At 39.9% G+C, this 8,937-nt stretch overlaps 1 protein-coding gene across 5 annotated transcripts in view; it reads right to left on the bottom strand.

Annotated features, from left to right (window-relative positions):
- Positions 1 to 8,937, bottom strand: part of WDFY4 (WDFY family member 4) — a 257,168-nt gene that overhangs the window by 58,450 nt on the left and 189,781 nt on the right. The gene's annotated exons all lie outside the window — the stretch shown is intronic.

Raw genomic sequence — 8,937 nt, 5'->3', positions numbered from 1 at the left:
TGCAAGCAACTAAAATCTATACAAAGAATTTATACCAGAAAACCTCAAGAATACTATAGATAAATTGATGCAGAATTTTAACAGATCTTTCAGTAATGCAAAGGTAGGCAGGAAAAATAGACAGAAATGTACAACAGAGAGAAAAGTAGGTAATAAAAAATAAAACTTGGCAGACCTAACATCTTAATAATTATATTAAATGTCAGTTTCTTTATTTGTAACAGCTGCAAACTAGAAACAAGCAAATTTCCCCCAATAGGCAAGTGGTTAAACCAGCTCTGGTTATGAGGCATCTTCTACATTTTATTCCTCTTTCCTTTCTGCCAGGGAAAGGTTTGCTCCACATCATGGAATACTACTCAAAGACAAAAAGGAACATATGACATAACACAAAGCTTGGATGGCTCTCAATGGCATTATTCTGAATTTAAAAAAAAGCCTAGTTCCAAAGGTCACATACTCTATGATTCCATTTATACAAAATTCTCTGAATGACAAAATGGTAGAGATGGAAAACAGACCAGTGGTTGCCAGGGGTTAAGAATGATGGCGGGTATTAGAGGGTGGTCATCACCATGGAGTGGTAGCATAAGAGATACCTTTGTGTAGATGCTTGTAACCACCACCACTATCAACATCCACAATTACTCATATGATAAAATGACAAAGAACTATGCAAACATATTGTACAAACATCAATTTCCTGATTTTGAAACTGTACTAGAGTTTCACAAGGTTTAACCATTGTGGGGAATTTGAATGAAGGCTGCATAGCGTCTCTCTGTATTACTTTTGCAACTTCCTGTGAATCTATAGTTCTTTTAAAATAAAAACATTTTAAAGATCATGTACACACTAGTATATTTAAAATGGATAACTAGGTAGAGGAGCCAAGATGGTGGAGGAATAGGACGGGGAGACCACTTTCTCCCCTACAAATTCATCGAAAGAACATTTGAACGCTGAGCAAATTTCACAAAACAACTTCTGATTGCTAGCAGAGGACATCAGGCTCCCAGAAAAGCAGCCCATTGTCTTCGAAGGGAGGTAGGACAAATTATAAAAGATAAAAAGGGAGTCAAAAGAGCTACGGACGGAGACCCATTGCGGGAAGGGAGTCTTAATAGAGGAAGTTTCCAATCACCAGGAAACCCTCGCACTGGCGGGACTGGGGGAAGTTTTCGGCAATCTAACTGGGAGGAAATATTAAACAAGGCCCACAGATTACGTGCCTAAAAGCAACTCCCAGCAGAAAAGTACCCCAGACGTCCGTACCCGCCAGCAACAAGCGGGGGCGGAACGGAGACGAGCGGGTGGCATTGCTTAGGGTAAGGACCGGCCCGAAGACCCTGAGAGCAGTCGGAGGGAGCTTTTTTGAACTGTGGGATAGCGAGGGACAAAGTTAACCAGCCGAACACACTGCCGGCGGTTCTTTGCAAAACAAAGGGACTGAGAAGCTCCGGAGAAGATCCGGCCCATCCCCGCTGGAGGTAGGAGGCAGGGGGGAGGGGAAAAGGGCAAACTCAGCCCCTGAGAAGCCACTCCCTCCCACACTGCAAACAGGCCCCCGGATCCTATCTAAAGACTTCCTGAGACCGACTGGCGGCGCGCCCTGGGTCCACGGAGGGAAAAAGCGCGCCGTACCCGGGGAGATTGCACCCAAGCCTCTGGCTGCGTGAGCCGCTCGCCGCGGAGGGAAAAGGCGCGCTGCATCTGGGGAGAGTGCGCCCAAGCCTCTGGCTGCCTGGGCTGCTCGAAGCGGAGGGAAAAGGCGCGCCGCATCCGGGGAGAGTACGCCCAAGCCCCTGGCTATCTGAACCGCTCAGGCCGGGGAAGTCACAAAACGCAGGCACAACCAAATCCGCGCTTTTGTGGAGTACCCGAAAACTGGAACCGCACTCAACGCAGGGCCCGCTCCATATAGAGCAGCCGGGAGCCTGAGCAGTGTAGACGGGGAAAGCACTGATACTCGTGAGCGGGGCAAACCCAGTGTGGCCGGAACACGGTGAGTGCTATCCACACAGAGCGGTATCTGTCTGCAGCGCCCCGCCCTCCCAGTAGCAGGACTGAACTGAACTAGTGAACCTAAATAAGAGATCACCTCCGCCCGCCTGTGTCAGGGCGGAAATTAGACACCGAAGAGACGGCAAACAGAAGCCAAATAAACAAAGGGAACCGCTTCAGAAAGGACCGGTGCAACAGATTAAAATCCCTGAAGGTAACACTGACTACACCTGAAGGGGCCTATAGATATAGAGAAGTGTAAGCTGGAAAGAGGAGCTATCTGAAATTGAACTGAACCTACACTGACCGCAACAACTCCAGAGAAATTCCTAGATATGTATGTATATATTTTTTTTTAATTAAAAAAATTTTTTTTTCTTTCCTTTATTTTTTATTTTTTCTCTTTTATTTTCTTTTAAAATTCCCAATTAACCCCCCCCCCCCCATTACTCCTCAACTTTCATTTTCATATATTTTTACGATTTCTTTAGTTAGGGGAAAAATTTTTTTTTCTTTTTTTTTTCTTTTTCTTGTTTTTCTCTCCTATTTCCTTTTAAAGTCCTCTAATACTCCTCTATTATTCCTTAATTTTCATTTTCATTTCACTATAACCTTGCAAAAAAAAAAGAGAGAGAGAGAGAAACCCTATTTTTACACCAAACTTCATATACATTTCTAATTTTTTTGTGTGTTTTTGTTTTTGTTTTTAAATATTGTATTTCAAAGAGTCTAACCTCTACACTAGATTTTTAATCTTTGTTTTTCAGTATGTGATATAAATTTTGGACATTTAAGAATCCAATATTCAGTTCCCATTTCTATTCAGGAGTGTGGTGATTACTCTCCCACTTTTGACTCTCTGTTTTCTACCTTAGAACACCTCTATTTCCTCCTTTCCCCTTCTCTTCCCAATCCAATTCTGTGAATCTTTGTGGGTGTCTGGGCTACAGAGAACATTTTGGGAACAGATAACTGCGTAGATCTGTCTCTCTCCTCTTGAGTCCCCTTTTCTCTCCTCCTGCTCGTCTCTATCTCCTTCCTCCCTCTCCTATTCTTCGTGTAACTCTGTGAACCTCTCTGGTTGTCTCTCACGGTGGAGAATCTTTTCACCATTAACCTAGAAGTTTCATTATCAGTGCTGTATAGTTGGAGAAGTCTTGAGACTATTGGAAGAATAAACCTGAAATCCAGAGGCAGGAGACTTAAGCCCAAAACCTGAGAACACCAGAAAACTCCTGACTACACAGAACATTAAGGAATAAGAGACCATCCAAAAGCCTCCATACCTACACCAAAACCAACCACCACCCAAGAGCCAATAAGCTCCAGTACAAGACATACCATGCAAATTCTTTAGCAACGCAGGAACATAGACCTGAGTGTCAACATACAGGCTGTCCAAAGTCACACCTAACACATAGACCCATCGCAAAACTCATTACTGGACACTCCATTGCACTCCAGAGAGAAGAAATCCAATTCCATGCACCAGAACGCTGACACAAGCTTCCCTAACTAGGAAACCTTGACAAACCAATCGTCCAACCCCACCCACTGGGGGAAACCTCCACAATAAAAAGGAACCTCAGACCACAAGAATACAGAAAGCGCACTCCAGACACAGCAATCTAAACAAGATGAAAAGGCAGAGAAATACCCAACAGGTAAAGGAACATGAAAAAAGCCCACCAAGTCAAACAAAAGAGGAGGAAATAGGGAATCTACCTGAAAAAGAATTTAGAATAATGATAATAAAAATGATCCAAAATCTTGAAAACAAAATGGAGTTACAAATACATAGCCTGGAGACAAAGATTGAGAAGATGCAAGAAAGGTTTAACAAGGACCTAGAAGAAATAAAAAAAAGTCAATTAAAAATGAATAATGAAATAAATGAGATCAAAAACACTCTGGAGGGAACCATGAGTAGAATAACAGAGACAGAAGATAGGATAAGTGAGTTAGAAGATAAAATGGTGGAAATAAATGAAGCAGAGAGGAAAAAAGAAAAAAGAATCAAAAGAAATGAGGACAACCTCAGGGACCTCTGGGACAATGTGAAATGCCCCAACATTCGAATCATAAGAGTCCCAGAAGAAGAAGACAAAAAGAAAGGCCATGAGAAGATACTCGAGGAGATAATAGCTGAAAACTTCCCTAAAATGGGGAAGGAAATAGCCACCCAAGTCCAAGAATTCCAGAGAGTCCCAAACAGGATAAACCCAAGGTGAAACACCCCAAGACACATATTAATCAAATTAACAAAGATCAAACACAAAGAACAAATATTAAAAGCAGCAAGGGAGAAACAACAAATAACACACAAAGGGATTCTCATAAGGATAACAGCTGATCTATCACTAGAAACCCTTCAGGCCAGAAGGGAATGGCAGGACATACTTAAAGTAATGAAGGAGAATAACCTACAACCTAGATTACTCTACCCAGCAAGGATCTCATTCAGATATGAAGGAGAACTCAAAAGCTTTACAGACAAGCAAAAGCTGAGAGAATTCAGCACCACCAAACCAGCTCTTCAACAAATACTAAAGGATCTTCTCTAGACAGGAAACACAGAAAGGTGGAATAAACATGAACCCCAAACAACAAAATAAATGGCAACAGGACCATACCTATCAATAATTACCTTAAATGTAAATGGGTTGAATGCCCCAACCAAAAGACAAAGGCTGGCTGAATGGATACAAAAGCAAGACCCCTATATATGCTGTCTACAAGAGACCCACCTCAAAACAAGGGACACATACAGACTAAAAGTGAAGGGCTGGAAAAAAATGTTCCACGCAAACGGAGACCAAAAGAAAGCAGGAGTCGCAATACTCATATCAGATAAAATAGACTTTCAAATAAAGGGTGTGAAAAGAGACAAAGATGGACACTACATAATGATCAAAGGATCAATCCAAGAAGAAGATATAACAATTATAAATATATATGCACCCAACATAGGAGCACCGCAATATGTAAGGCAAACGCTAACGAGTATGAAAGAGGAAATTAATAGTAACACAATAATAGTAGGAGACTTTAATACCCCACTCACAACTATGGATAGATCAACTAAACAGAAAATGAACAAGGAAACACAAACTTTAAAGGACACAATGGATCAGCTAGACCTAATTGACATCTATAGGACGTTTCACCCCAAAACAATCAACTTCACCTTTTTCTCAAGTGCACACGGAACCTTCTCCAGAATAGATCAAATCCTGGGCCATAAATCTAGTCTTGGTAAATTCAAAAAACTGAAATCATTCCAGTCGTCTTTTCTGACCACAGTGCAGTAAGATTAGATCTCAATTACAGAAAAAAAATTATTAAAAATTCAAACATATGGAGGCTAAACAACACGCTTCTGAATAACCAACAAATCATAGGAGAAATAAAAAAAAGAAATCAAAATATGCATAGAAATGAATGAAAGTGAAAACACAACAACCCAAAACCTATGGGACACTGTAAAAGCAGTGCTAAGGGGAAGATTCATAGCATTACAGGCCTACCTCAAGAAACAAGAAAAAAGTCAAATAAATAACCTAACTCTACACCTAAAGCAACTAGAGAAGGAAGAAATGAAGAACCCCAGGGTTAGTAGAAGGAAAGAAATCTTAAAAATTAGGGCAGAAATAAATGCAAAAGAAACTAAAGAGACCATAGCAAAAATCAACAAAGCTAAAAGCTGATTTTTTGAAAAAATAAACAAAATTGACAAACCATTACCAAGACTCATTAAGAAACAAAGGGAGAAGAACCAAATTAACAAAATTAGAAACGAAAATGGAGAGATCACAACAGACAACACTGAAATACAAAGGATCATAAGAGACTACTACCAGCAGCTCTATGCCAATAAAATGGACAACTTGGAAGAAATGGACAAGTTCTTAGAGAAGTATAACTTTCCAAAACTGAACCAGGAAGAAATAGAAGATCTTAACAAACCCATCACAAGCAACGAAATCGAAACTGTAATCAGAAATCTTCCAGCAAACAAAAGCCCAGGACCAGATGGATTCACAGCTGAATTCTACCAAAAATTTAGAGAAGAGCTAACACCTATCTTACTCAAACTCTTCCAGAAAATTGCAGAAGGTAAACTTCCAAACTCATTCTATGAGGCCACCATCACCCTAATTCCAAAACCAGACAAAGATGCCACAAAAAAAGAAAACTACAGGCCAATATCACTGATGAACATAGATGCAAAAATACTTAACAAAATTCTAGCAAACAGAATCCAACAACATATTAAAAAAATCATATACCATGACCAAGTGGGCTTTATCCCAGGAATGCAAGGATTCTTTAATATCCGCAAATCAATCAATGTAATACACCACATTAACAAATTGAAAGATAAAAACCATATGATTATCTCAATAGATGCAGAAAAAGCCTTTGACAAAATTCAACATCCATTTATGATTAAAACTCTCCAGAAAGCAGGAATAGAAGGAACGTACCTCAACATAATAAAAGCTATATATGACAAACCCACAGCAAGCATCACCCTCAATGGTGAAAAATTGAAAGCATTTCCCCTGAAATCAGGAACAAGACAAGGGTGCCCACTCTCACCACTACTATTCAACATAGTTTTGGAAGTGTTGGCCACAGCAATCAGGGCAGAAAAAGAAGTAAAAGGAATCCAGATAGGAAAAGAAGTGAAACTCTCTCTGTTTGCAGATGACATGATCCTCTACATAGAAAACCCTAAGGACTCTACCAGAAAATTACTAGAGCTAATCAACGAATACAGTAAAGTTGCAGGATATAAAGTTAACACACAGAAATCTCTTGCATTCCTATACACTAACAATGAGAAAACAGAAAGAGAAATTAAGGAAACAATACCATTCACCATTGCAACAAAAAGAATAAAATACTTAGGAGTGTATCTACCTAAAGAAACAAAAGACCTATACATAGAAAACTATAAAACACTGATGAAAGAAATCAAAGAGGACACAAACAGATGGAGAAATATACCATGTTCATGGATTGGAAGAATCAATATTGTCAAAATGGCTATACTACCCAAAGCAATCTATAGATTCAATGCAATCCCTATCAAACTACCAACGGTATTTTTCACAGAACTAGAACAAATAATTTCACAATTTGTATGGAAATACAAAATACCTGGAATAGCCAAAGGAACCTTGAGAAAGAAGAATGGAACTGGAGGAATTAACCTGCCTGACTTCAGACTATACTACAAAGCCACAGTCATCAAGACAGTATGGTACTGGCACAAAAACAGAAATAAAGATCAATGGAACAGAATAGAAAGCCCAGAGATAAATCCACGAACCTATGGCCACCTTATCTTCGACAAAGGAGGCAAGGATATACAATGGAAAAAAGACAACCTCTTTAACAAGTGGTGCTGGGAAAACTGGTCAACCACCTGTAAAAGAATGAAACTAGAACACTTTCTAACACCATACACAAAAATAAACTCAAAATGGATTAAAGATCTAAATGTAAGACCAGAAACTATAAAACTCCTAGAGGAGAACATAGGCAAAACACTCTCCGACATAAATCACAGCAGGATCCTCTATGACCCACATCCCAGAATTTTAGAAACAAAAGCAAAAATAAACAAATGGGACCTAATGAAACTTAAAAGCTTTTGCACAACAAAGGAAACTATAAGCAAGGTGAAAAGACAGCCCTCAGATTGGGAGAAAATAATAGCAAATGAAGTAACAGACAAAGGATTAATCTCAAAAATATACAAGCAACTCCTCCAGCTCAACTCCAGAAAAATAAACGACCCAATGAAAAAATGGGCCAAAGAACTAAACAGACATTTCTCCAAGGAAGACATACAGATGGCACAAAAACACATGAAAAGATGCTCAACATCACTCATTATCAGAGAAATGCAAATCAAAACCACAATGAGGTACCATTACACGCCAGTCAGGATGGCTGCTATCCAAAAGTCTACAAGCAATAAATGTTGGAGAGGGAGTGGAGAAAAGGGAACCCTCTTACACTGTTGGTGGGAATGCAAATTAGTACAGCCACTATGGAAAACAGTGTGGAGATTTCTTAAAAAGCTGGAAATAGAACTGCCATATGACCCAGCAATCCCACTTCTGGGCATACACACCGAGGAAACCAGATCTGAAAGAGACACGTACACCCCAATGTTCATCGCAGCACTGTTTATAATAGCCAGGACATGGAAGCAACCTAGATGCCCATCAGCAGACGAATGGATGAGGAAGCTGTGGTACATATACACCATGGAATATTACTCAGCCATTAAAAAGAATTCATTTGAATCAGTTCTAATGAGATGGATGAAACTGGAGCCCATTATACAGAGCGAAGTAAGTCAGAAAGATAAAGACCATTACAGTATACTAACACATATATATGGAATTTAGAAAGATGGTAACAATAACCCTATATGCAAAACAGAAAAAGAGACTCAGATGTATAGAACAGACTTGTGGACTCTGTGGGAGAAGGCGAGGGTGGGATGTTTCAAGAGCACAGCATCGAAACATGTATATTATCTAGGGTGAAACAGATCACCAGCCCAGGTTGGATGCATGAGACAAGTGCTCGGGCCTGGTGCACTGGGAAGACCCAGAGGGATCGGGTGGAGAGGGAGGTGGGAGGGGGGATCGGGATGGGGAATACATGTAAATCCATGGCTAATTCATTTCAATGTATGACAAAAACCACTGCAATGTTGTAAAGTAATTAGCCTCCAACTAATAAAAATAAATGGAAAAAAAATAAAATAAAATGGATAACTAACAAAGACCTACTGTACAGCACATAGAACTCTGCTCCAAGTTATGTTCCAGCCTGGATGGGAGGGGGTTTGGGGGAGAATGGATGCATGTATATATATGGCTTAGTCCCTTTATTGTTCACCTGAAA

Source organism: Odocoileus virginianus, chromosome 7, assembly GCF_023699985.2.
Source record: "Odocoileus virginianus isolate 20LAN1187 ecotype Illinois chromosome 7, Ovbor_1.2, whole genome shotgun sequence".
NCBI lineage: Eukaryota > Metazoa > Chordata > Mammalia > Artiodactyla > Cervidae > Odocoileus > Odocoileus virginianus.
This window is presented reverse-complemented; position numbering and strand designations above follow the sequence as displayed.